We start from the raw sequence: 12628 nt of genomic DNA, 5'->3' as shown, positions 1-12628 counted from the left end.
AGAGCCCAGAGATAGGATTGTGTGGAGGCTCAGATCTGGAGAAGGGGACAAAAACATTTCTTCTGCACTCAAAGTTCCCAAGAGCACACTGGCCAACATAATTATTATATGGAGGAAGTTTGGAACAACCAGGATTCTTCACAGAGCTGGCCACCCCAACAAGGGGAGGGGGGCCTTGGTAAGAAAGGTGACTAATAACCCAATGGTCGCTCTGGATGAGGTCCAAAGATCTTGTGTGAAGATGGGAGAAGGTCAACCATCATTGCAATACTCCACCAATCTAGGCTATGGCAGAGTGGCCATAAAGAAGACACATGAAAGTCCACCTAGAGTTTACAAAAAGCACCTAAAGGACTCTCAGACTGTGATAAACAAATGTTCTCATGTCCAAGAATGTTTAGTATATCCTTCTAAAAGTGGTCTTCTCAGTGTCTACCACAAGGGGCTCCCGTTATGGAAGACTGAAGCCATCTTTGTAATACAGCTAAATGGCTGCTATGTCATTCTACATTTTCCTTGCAGTGGCACCTGTCAAGATCAGCCGATTGCCCCAGAGTCCTCATATTGAAAGGGGATATCTCTGATGAAACAGCCACATTCATTCCTTATGGAAGGAAGCTGGAGTAGACTTAGACTGGCGGTGGATGCGCCGGAGTTATGTAGAGGCCAGCGCAGCGCATGGGTTATTAGAACCGGCATCTAAAACGACGGTCTTAATAATTGACCGCCTATGTCTATAAGCAATTTGGGACATCTGTTTTTCTAAAATCTGTGCCTTACATCTATAATGAAACCTCATACACAAGAAGTTCTAATATCCTTAAAAGGGTTTTCCAGGCTCCTGATACTGATATCTGTTTGGTGAAGGTCCAACACCCCACCCCCACCGATCAGCCGTTCTCTTCATCCTCCGGCACTAGAATTAGAGCTATCAGTGCCACAGGAAGAACAGCTCCGGTCAAAGTGTAGTGGCTGTGCTCAACTACTATTGAAGTGAACAGGATCTGTGCTGCAGTTACCCTGCATGGCCACTACACTTTGAACGGAGCCGTTTCCTCCTGAAGCACTGATAGCGCTAATTCTAGTGACGGAGGCTGCAGGGAATAGCTGATCGGTGGGGGTGCTGGGTATCAGACACTCACCAATCAGACTCTAAAGGGGTCGTCTCTCACTTCAGCAAATAGCATTTATTATCTAGAGAAAGTTAATACAAGGCACTTACTAATGTATTGTGATTCTCCATATTGCTTCCTTTGCTGGCTAGACTGATTTTTCTATCACATTATACACTGCTCGTTTCCATGGTTATGACCACCCTGCAATCCAGCATTGGTGGTCTTGCTTGCACACTATAGGAAAGAGCGCCGGCCTATGTGCACTCCCATGGTCCCGGCCACCATAAAAGGTCAGCGCTTTTTCTTATAGTGGGCAAGCACAGACACCGATGCTGGATTACAGAGGTCGTAACTATGGAAACAACCATAATGTGATGGAAAAACAAATCAAGACAGCAAAGGAGGCAATTCCACTTGCAGAAGTGAGAAAACCCCTTTAATGACCTTTCCTCGGTTCACTGCCTGACCCTGTCAATCAAAGCAGCAAGGTAGCGGCTGGCCACAGAAAAGAACGGAGGTTGGGTGCAACAAGAGCAATGGGGATACTCTCATTGCACCAAAAGCTTAATTTGCATATTAAGAGAAGGCATCCTACCTCCGGAGCAGAGCTTTGAATCAACAAAAGGAAAAACAGCGTTTTAATCAGGCAAACCACAGCTATGTTTCTATGCAGAAAGCTGGTGACAAATTCTCTTTAAATCATTGCAACCCCTTCCGGTATTACTGTATTAACCCCCCTTTGATGTTGTTTTAGTTATTTGTAATATTCTGTAATACTACCCCTAGTTGTGGCCTCTTTAAACATAGCCCCCCCCCCCCCCCCCCCCCAGTAGTAGTCTCTTTAAATATGATGTCAGTAGAAGTAATGTATGCCAATTTACATATATTGTTATCTACAAAAGCACAGCAGCATTGGCTGGACTACTGCTCATGCATACTACGAGGTCTCCCAAATGAGAAAGAGCACCACCGAAACCCCTACAAACCTCTCAGCTATCTAGGCCAATTTTATCTTGAGATCGGTTTTCTTTTCCTTTTGGAAGGACAACTGACTTGTACATCTTTTTTCCTCTCCTTTTGATTCGGGTGGAATCAATTCATACACAAATCAAATTTACTCATCTCTAGTATAAACTCATCTGATGACTACACTCACCTAAAGAATTATTAGGAACACCTGTTCTATTTCTCATTAATGTAATTATCTAGTCAACCAATCACATGGCAGTTGCTTCAATGCATTTAGGGGTGTGGTCCTGGTCAAGACAATCTCCTGAACTCCAAACTGAATGTCAGAATGGGAAAGAAAGGTGATTTAAGCAATTTTGAGCGTGGCATAGTTGTTGGTGCCAGACGGGCCGGTCTGAGTATTTCACAATCTGCTCAGTTACTGGGATTTTCACGCACAACCATTTCTAGGGTTTACAAAGAATGGTGTGAAAAGGGAAAAACATCCAGTATGCGGCAGTCCTGTGGGCAAAAATGCCTTGTGGATGCTGGAGGTCAGAGGAGAATGGGCCGACTGATTCAAGCTGATAGAAGAGCAACGTTGACTGAAATAACCACTCGTTACAACCGAGGTATGCAGCAAAGCATTTGTGAAGCCACAACACGCACAACCTTGAGGCGGATGGGCTACAACAGCAGAAGACCCCACCGGGTACCACTCATCTCCACTACAAATAGGAAAAAGAGGCTACAATTTGCACGAGCTCACCAAAATTGGACTGTTGAAGACTGGAAAAATGTTGCCTGGTCTGATGAGTCTCGATTTCTGTTGAGACATTCAAATGGTAGAGTCCGAATTTGGCGTAAACAGAATGAGAACATGTATCCATCCTCTGATGGCTACTTCCAGCAGGATAATGCACCATGTCACAAAGCTCGAATCATTTCAAATTGGTTTCTTGAACATGACAATGAGTTCACTGTACTAAAATGGCTCCCACAGTCACCAGATCTCAACCCAATAGAGCATCTTTGGGATGTGGTGGAATGGGAGCTTCGTGCCCTGGATGTGCATCCCTCAAATCTCCATCAACTGCAAGATGCTATCCTATCAATATGGGCCAACATGTCTAAAGAATGCTATCAGCACCTTGTTGAATCAATGCCACGTAGAATTAAGGCAGTTCTGAACTCAAAAGGGGGTCCAACACCGTATTAGTATGGTGCTCCTAATAATTCTTTAGGTGAGTGTATATGTCTATTGAGATAATATCGGTCAGCTTTTGTAAGTGCATTATATGTTACTATTGCCTCCTTTTTCTATCAGATTATTCTGGTAGCAGATCGGCATGATAACATTAGACATTCTCACAATGTGGATTGTTTAGGACGCTCAATGACTAATACGTGATCACAGTGGTAAACAGAAGTAGAATAAAAGAATATACAGGAAAGGCCTTGACGCAGCTGGTACCATTCATGTACCATGCAATGACGTTATTGTCACTTCTAGAACAATGCCTATGAACAAATTCGATGTCTGTCTATTCATCCTCTACTTATGACATACAGCCTGCTTGGTGTGATCCTGCTGTCATGATTCTGCCTGTCAATGGAGCTCTTCATTGTCTTGGCAAAGCAGAGGCTCTCCACCCATTGCTTGCTCAAGAATGATGTTACTTTTTGTATTAATTAAACCTCTAATAGCATTAATGTGACCCGCGGATATTTACTGTACAAGGGAAAAAAACATCTAAGACCCTCCTCGAGGCTCCAATCCATGCCTTCACACTAGACCAGAGAGGCCACTACCTACCTGTTGTCTCCTTCATTGACCTCAAATAGAAAGGTATTGGGATGGGACCCCTGGGATTCCCACCTTCACTTGTTATAATGTTGTGGTCCCTGTAGAAAGGGACATCATGATATATTTTTGGTCTTCCTGTATGGTAACTGAATTAGTACTTACAGGGGTTGGGTGGGTTTCGGAAGCCCTTTCCTCTTGTGCAGACCTGCGAAATGAAGGCTCCCTGCGCTCCCAATTAAACTTCCATTTTGACCCTGCTGCAGCAAATTGCTGGCTGCAGAGGTGACCTGCTCTGCTTGCATCATGTCAAATGGTCATGTGACACAAGAGGAGCAGGTCACGGAATCAAAACTGAGGTTTATATCCTTGGAAAGCAGCAGAGCCGAAGTGAGGAGAGAAGGAGCGGGGACCCAGTGGCAGGGAGCAGGCAAGTATGCTTCCCAAAGTTGCACAAGCCCTTTAATATCATTATGGGAACATGTCATACTAGAGACACTGGGATGAATTTGGTGCATCTTTACACTATTTGGTCTAACTTTTGCTGATAAAATGTTAGATAGAATTAGCAAATATTAGACAGGATTAGCATCTACCACTGTTTCTGCAAAATAATATTTTCTGGCATTACTTCTTACTTTACCCTGATCCCCTGTGCGCTGTTGGCAGCCATTTCCCAACATGGTATACTGTCATACATCGTACAAATAAGGCTGTGTTAACATCACGTATCCATATGCCCCTATTCACGCTTTATTTTTATTTTCTTTGCTGTATAGAATAGCAAAGATGGAAGACCATACTATTATATACAGGTAGACCAAGTAAAAAAACACATACCACATGTATTTGCAACGTACAGTACAGACCAAAAGTTTGGACACACCTTCTCATTCAAAGAGTTTTCTTTATTTTCATGACTATGAAGGCATCAAAACTATGAATTAACACATGTGGAATTATATACATAACAAACAAGTGTGAAACAACTGAAAATATGTCATATTCTAGGTTCTTCAAAGTAGCCACCTTTTGCTTTGATTACTGATTTGCACACTCTTGGCATTCTCTTGATGAGCTTCAAGAGGTAGTCCCCTGAAATGGTCTTCCAACAGTCTTGAAGGAGTTCCCAGAGATGCTTAGCACTTGTTGGCCCTTTTGCTTTCACTCTGCGGTCCAGCTCACCCCAAACCATCTCGATTGGGTTCAGGTCCGGTGACTGTGGAGGCCAGGTCATCTGGCGCAGCACCCCATCACTCTCCTTCATGGTCAAATAGCCCTTACTTTCAAAGTTTTCCCAATTTTTTGGCTGACTGACACCTTCATTTCTTAAAGTAATGATGGCCACTAGTTTTTCTTTACTTAGCTGCTTTTTTCTTGCCATAATACAAATTCTAACAGTCTATTCAGTAGGACTATCAGCTGTGTATCCACCTGACCTCTCCTCAACGCAACTGATGGTCCCAACCCCATTTATAAGGCAAGAAATCCCACTTATTAAACCTGACAGAGCACACCTGTGAAGTGAAAACCATTTCAGGTGACTACCTCTTGAAGCTCATCAAGAGAATGCCAAGAGTGTGCAAAGCAGTAATCAAAGCAAAAGGTGGCTACTTTGAAGAACCTAGAATATGACATATTTTCAGTTGTTTCACACTTGTTTGTTATGTATATAATTCCACATGTGTTAATTCATAGTTTTGATGCCTTCAGTGTGAATCTACAATTTTCATAGTCATGAAAATAAAGAAAACTCTTTGAATGAGAAGGTGTGTCCAAACTTTTGGTCTGTACTGTATGTCACTGTTTGCCTATATAGTGACATAAATACCAGCTTTCTATCCGAGGCATAGGTCGAGAAAATCTCCCAACATTGGACTGGGAGTTAAATTCAGCCCTGGGATTTTAAACATACAGGTAAATATGTTTGTGGGCCCCCACCTCAGTGATAATGGCATGTTTGTATGGACGTTACATTCTGCACTACCAGAAATACAGGAGAATACAGCACTACATGCCACTTATATCCAGTCATGTCTCCTCTGATGTAGATGTTCTCTTTCCTCATCTTCTCCATTGGAGGCAGACCCCTATGATGACATCTTCCAGCCACATCTCTTCTCTGCAGAGCTTACCACACAGAACATCTTAGATTTCTCACTTTTCCACCATACCCTCCTCCTGGTGCCCGAACAGTGTTATCCTACTGCTACCCCTAATACTGTGCCCGCTGTGCTCCCCAATGCCCGCAAACACACTTCAGAAAGAATAGTACCATACAGATAATCCCCCCTATACTAATAGTGCTCCCAGAGTACCCTTATTCCCTACAGTGATAATGCTCCCTGAAGCTGCCCATTAGTAGTGGTTCTCTTCCTATTGTGCCCAATAATAATAATCATTCCCCCACAGAGCCCTTGATAGCAATGCTCCACAGTGCCCTCAGTAGTGAAAAAGTTTCCCAAAGTACCCCCAGTAGTAATAAGACGCCCTAAAGTTTGTTCAGTGGTAATAAGGCCCCTAAAGTGCCCCTGTAGTAATAAGGCCCTCTAAAGTGTCCCCAGTAAAAAAAAAAAGGCCCCCTAAAGTGTGCCCAGTAGTAATAAGGCAATATTAGCAATAGTACCCCCTATAGTGCTCCCAATAGTTATGATTTCCGTTATAGTGCCCACATAGTTATAATGCCTTCTGTATTGTCCTCAGTAGCTATAATGTCTCCCTTTATTGCTCCTAGTAGTTATAATGTCCGCCTGTCGTGCCCCAAGTAGTTATCATGCCCCCCCTCCTTTAAGATTTATGGTGGTCACAAGCCTTGAGTGCCAGGATATCTGATACACCCCCTTCTCCGACCACACAAGACAGCTCTAGTAGAAGGTCCATTGACAGGGCCTCTTGTGTGATGCACATTTCTTCCTAGCTCCAGATATCTAATGCAGTAATTATGGCTTCCACTTCCACAGAGTTTAAAACATTAATATTCAACGATTGTTCTTTTAACTGGAACTCTACTTTCATTATTTTATAAAAATTGATAAATAGAAGGTACGAGGGGGGTGAGCTATGACTTATATGCTCTCAAACATCCTTCTCCCTTCTCCAGTGTCAGGATGGTGCCAGTTTGGCCTTGAGCTAAAGAGTTGAGTAATCTCAGACAGTTTGGTTGCTAGGAATACACTGTCTAACATTTGTTGTCAGGCAACTAATCTTCTGTGGAAACAGAAGTGACAAAGATGGTGGGCTGCACTCCAACCAATCAATTATATCTATTTCGTACTGCTTTAATTATCAGATTTTGGGCCCTGCCTTGGCCACCATATTATCAGGCAACTATTATTCACGTAGGGATTGTCCAATTTAAGTTGTCCAAAATACGGCTTGGCATGCAAGACTATCTTCACTTCATAGTAACATAGTAACATAGTACATAAGGCCGAAAAAAGACATTTGTCCATCCAGTTCGGCCTGTCATCCTACAAGTTGATCCAGAGGAAGGCAAAAAAAACCCTGTGAGGTAGAAGCCAATTTTCCTCACTTCGAAGTATTAATTCTTGCTCTGAATCTTCAATGCCTTGGGCCCATGTTGGCCCAATGTACACCAGCAATTTGGATGCAGAAATCACAATTTATTAATAAAGTCACTTAGAGTACATTCACTCGACAGTGAAAAACATCTGTGTGACCGTTTTAATGGCCGTCACATGGGCGTTTTTAGAACTATAGGGATATACACATGGCTGTTTTTTTTTTTTTTTTTAACAGCCGGTGAATAGTGGCCGTCAGAAAATAGGACATGTCCTATTTTTGGCTGTATTCATGGCCAGATAGACCCCATAGACATCAAATGGACAGTTTGTAACAGCTTCTGTTAATGGTTGTTAAAAAAGGGTATACTGTGAAAAAAGGGCCTTTCAGGGGTTAAACAAAATAATAATAATAATACCTTAACCACTTGCATGCACTGTAACACTTGCTCCTCACTGAAGGCAGCAGGACCCAATGCTCCACATGGTCATGCTGGGAGCGCAGGTCCTCCTGCCTCCAGTGAGGAGCAAGTATTCCGGTGAATGCAAGTGGTTGAGGTGAGTATTGTTTTTGGTCGGCACTATACTGGGGGCCACAAAGAGGAGCATTAACTATACTGGAGGCCAATTAGAGGAGCATTAACCAAACTAAGGGCACTAAGAGGAGCATTATATATACCTTGGCCACCAAGAGGGGCATTATTCATACTGGGATGCACTAAGAGGGGCATATGATTTTCAGAGGGTACTATGGGGCCATTTCGCGTCAGTGTGTGCATCCATTTTTTCGGCAATGTATCTGTTTTTAATGGCCATTAAAAACAGATACATCACCGAGAAAATGGATGCACACATTGATGCGAAATGGCCATGAAAAACTGAAAGTATGCCCATTTTTAATGACCATTTTTTTTCCACTTTCGTGTCAATGTAGCCTAAAACTAAGAACACTAAAATAAACGGAAGCTATAGCATATTTTTATGGAAATGTCGGTCTTTTAAACTTGCAGAGTCATCTGGCCTTTATCAGTAGTGACATTATTTCCTCTGGAAGTGGTATCAAATAAACATAGGACCACAGGAACCTGCTTGCATTTCCAATTGGCAATATTTAAAAAAAACTTTGAATTTTTTTCCTTCTATGTCCAAGAGATAGGGGTCATTTTACTTGTTTTACATTATAATAATATACAAACCACAGTCAGGTGCAATGGTGTATTGAGTTGTTTGTCGTTGAGGTCTGCTCTAGAGTCTTCTTCTAGACGGGCAAAACATAAGACCACAAAAACTTGGTTGGATTTCCAATTGGCAATAATTAAAAATATATATTTTCTGTCACTGTCCATGAGATAGGGGCCATGCAACTTAAACGTTTTACAATATGATGTTATACATACCGTAATCAAGGGTGATAGAAGTTTGTGTTATTTGTTTGTCATAGAGGTCTACTCTAGAGACTTCTTCTAGATGGTCAAAACATAGGACCACAGAAACCTGACTGCATTTCCAGTCGTCAATATCCATGAGATATGGGCCACCTTTTTGGAGGTTTTACCTTATAGTGATATATTGTACATACTGTAATCAGGGGTGAGTTTTAAGTTATTCATTTGTCATTCATCGTTGAGGTCTACTCTAGATTATTTTTCTAGATGGGCAAGCAGTTTCCTTTCTCCCTGAGAAAAAGGTCTACAACACAGAGAACAAATTTTTTATGGGAAAATGCCTTACCCATCACCATCTAGCTTTACACATTAGAAAAGTAGGCCAAATCCATGGACTTTGGCGGAATCAGCCAACCATCTAATATGTAAGCTCTTGTGAGCAGGGCCTTCTTGCCTGTTTGAATTATTGATTTGTTTGTAACTCTGTAATTTCTGATTTTGTTTGTACATGTACCCTTCTTATTGTAAAGTGCTGTGGAACATGTTGGCACTGCATCAATAAAGATTATTACTGTATTATGGGGGTGTTTAAAAGAAATGATCCATTGTTTGTGTGGAGAGGGAATGTAACAGCGGCGGTCCCGGGCGCCATGTTCAGCGGTGATCTGCTGCCAGTGTTTCCTTTCAGTCCTGGCCACAGCATGCTTGCTGCTTGTTTCCTGCAGCATTTCCTTAAAGGGGTTCTGCACTTTGTTTTAACTGATGATCTATCCTCCGACACCCGGGACCCCCGCCGATCAGCTGTTTGAGAAGGCAGCGGCGCTCCAGCAGCGCCTCGGCCTTCTCACTGTTTAGCGCTGGCCGAGTGACGTCACGACTAGTATCAACTAGTAGTTCACTTGAATGGAGCTTAGCCCCGCCCACGCTAGTTGATACTAGTCGTGACGTCACTGGGCCGGCGGTAAACAGTAAAAAGGCCGTGGCGCTGCTGGAGCGCCGCTGCCTTCTCAAACAGCTGATTGTCGGACCCCCGATCAGATGCTGATGATCTATCCAGAGGACCCCTTTAAGGGCTGGTGCGCGTCACTTCCTGTGTTTTATGGGTTGGATCATGTGACCTTGCCAACCAATCCTAGCCCTCCTGCACATATATAAGTGGCTCAGCCCCCTTTCCCAGATGCCTGTTAAGGTCCTTGTGTACTTCTAAGGTTCCTGATATCCGCTTGTGTTCCTGTGTTCCTGACTCGTACTTGTATTCCTGGACTCTGCTACCTGTTTGATCCCTGCCTGCTTGCCTTGACTCTCCTGTTGCCGACCAGGATTGCCTGACCTGTACCTGTGCCGCCTGCCCTGACCTATTGCCTGTCTTACTTCACCTTTGCCTCATCCTTCGGTCCTGCACTGTTGCTCCTGATTACGACTCTGCCTGCTGACAACGCCTGTACCTCTGGTACCTTTCACCTGGACCAGCTGCATCGTGTGCCTATCCTGCTCAAGAGGTAGCGACCTGGTGTTCCCCTCGGTAAAGTCTATCCCCACCATCAGGGGTACTGTAAAGATCCAGGGGTTCACTTAGACAACGCCCTTAGAGGAGGTAGGACACGTGGCACAGTGGGTTCACACCAACTGGTTCGTGACAGGGAAGGCTATGTTCACACTGGCATTATTACATTTCATTAGTGGTTAGACAGTTTTTTCTGTCACTTTTTAGAGTAAGAATAGCTAGTTATGCAGCAGTATTCTTGCCGTCAAAAACCCAGAATCTCAGTCATAACCCCAAACCAGGACAGGAATAGGTGACCTATATCTACTTAGATTTCTAATGCAAGGTTTCTTTAAAAAGCTTAAATCTTGATGGCCTGGGTTCTATGAAAAGTGTTTAGGTCACAACTGCGGCTAAAGCTCCTTCCAAAGCCAATTATGGCAAATTATTTGCAGTCAAAATGAAGAACACAGTGATGGAACCACGATGGAACTGACATATGATAGATAATAAGATAATAAGGGCTTCATGATGATGTATGAGTGCATATGGAAGTATGCTAGCTGTACGTTATATGATAATGTAAGAGAATGTTATAGGGTATACCAGTATATGGCTATGTGCCAATACTACAGATTTGTCCCTATGACACTGGCTGACCTGTTACATGTGCACTTGGCAGCTCAAGACATCTGTGTTGGTCCCATGTTCATATGTGCCCGCACTGCTGGGGAAAGTGATAAAATTAATACATGCAAATGAGCCATTACTTGCCCCCGTTGCTCCTAGAGGTTCATTTGCATATATTAAAACATGATTTTTCTCAGCAATACGGTCACATATGAACATGGGACTCTGCTCTCTCTGCAACTGCCGGACCCTTTGTACTTTAATTGACAAGGCCAGGCATGATAATGTTTTCACTGCCTGGCCCTGCCAATCAAAGTGCAGAGGGTGTGGCAGTTGCAGAAAGAGCTGAGCCCATTGGTGTAATGCCAACACCCCCGTTGCTCCTAGAGGCTCATTTGCATATATTAAAACATAATTTTTCTCAGTTATGTGGTCAAATATGAACATGGGACCAAGACAGATGTCTTCAGCTGCCAAGTGCACATGTAACAGGTCAGCCAGGGTCATAGGTACAAATCTGCTGACAGATGCCCTTTAACCATTGTACGGTATAAAGGGAAGTTTCACAAATTTCTGTTTTCCTCTTTGATTTACTTTTAAGATCTCCATAGACGAAAGAAAAGGTTATTTGGAGCATTTTTATGACTTTATATTGTATGTTGCAGGTCGTTTTGCAGGTTCCTTCAAGAAATGTGAAAACCAAATAATGACCAAAGTTTAAATTGGCCGAGGGGCAGGCAGAGCCCTGATGTCCACTGCGAATGGCAGAATTTACATCTCATTACAAATCACAGAGGTAAATGTCTTCACCAGCCTTGCCTCTTATCTGCTACTATACTTCACTGTTCACGTTGGCATCAATTCAGAGCTGCTTGTTCTATGACTCCGATTTGTTTGACATTTATAAAAATCTGTTTTATGGGTTGTTTGTTTCAGTCTCCTTCATTGTAATGGATGTCATTTCATGTACATCTCATTACAATGTCTGCCAGATCTAATGGAATATGGATTTTTATGTGCCTGATCTGCTGCACTAAAAGGTCTTTTCCGCTGTTAATATCTTTATAAGTCTTAGGTTGTGTTCACATGTAATTTAAGTAGAGGTAGAAAAATTAACAGCTGCCTCCAAAATCAGTGCCTTTTGTACAAAGATTTCAAAATACACGGGTTTTTTGATGCAGTCTTTGGCAGTTTTAATCGTCTTTTGGCTTGATTTTTCAAGCCATTTTTTTTCACATTGATTTAAAACTTAAAATCGTTATGAATGTTTTTTTGCATGGTTCTGCTTGCTTCTACTTTATGGTTCCACCTTATTAAGAAAAATCGTAAACAGAACTCTGGAACATTGACGCATGCATACTGGGAAACCGGGCCCAGATTAAATTTGGCTGTGGAGTCCTATGAGATCTGTGTAGCTAATAGTGTTTTACTCTCTCACAGTTACTGGATTCACATCTACACTGCTCAGTACTTCTATAATGTCTTCCATGCTGCTGCTTTTCTGTATATCAGAGATAATGATAGGGCAGTAGGATCTCATTTTCGATGTAGTGTTATTCTTCGTGTACACATGCATGACAACACCTGAAACAACAGGTAGGCTGGAAAATTTCTGTATTAGGGCTCTTTCACACTTGCGTTGTCCGGATCCGTTGTGTACTCCATTTGCCGGAATTACACGCCGGATCCGGAAAAACGCGTAAGAACGCATTATTTTTTATTTCCGGATGCGTCTTTCCGGC

This window comes from Bufo bufo, chromosome 10 (assembly GCF_905171765.1).
Source record: "Bufo bufo chromosome 10, aBufBuf1.1, whole genome shotgun sequence".
NCBI lineage: Eukaryota > Metazoa > Chordata > Amphibia > Anura > Bufonidae > Bufo > Bufo bufo.
The sequence above is the reverse complement of the archived record's forward strand: the minus strand, read 5'-3'. Positions refer to the sequence as shown.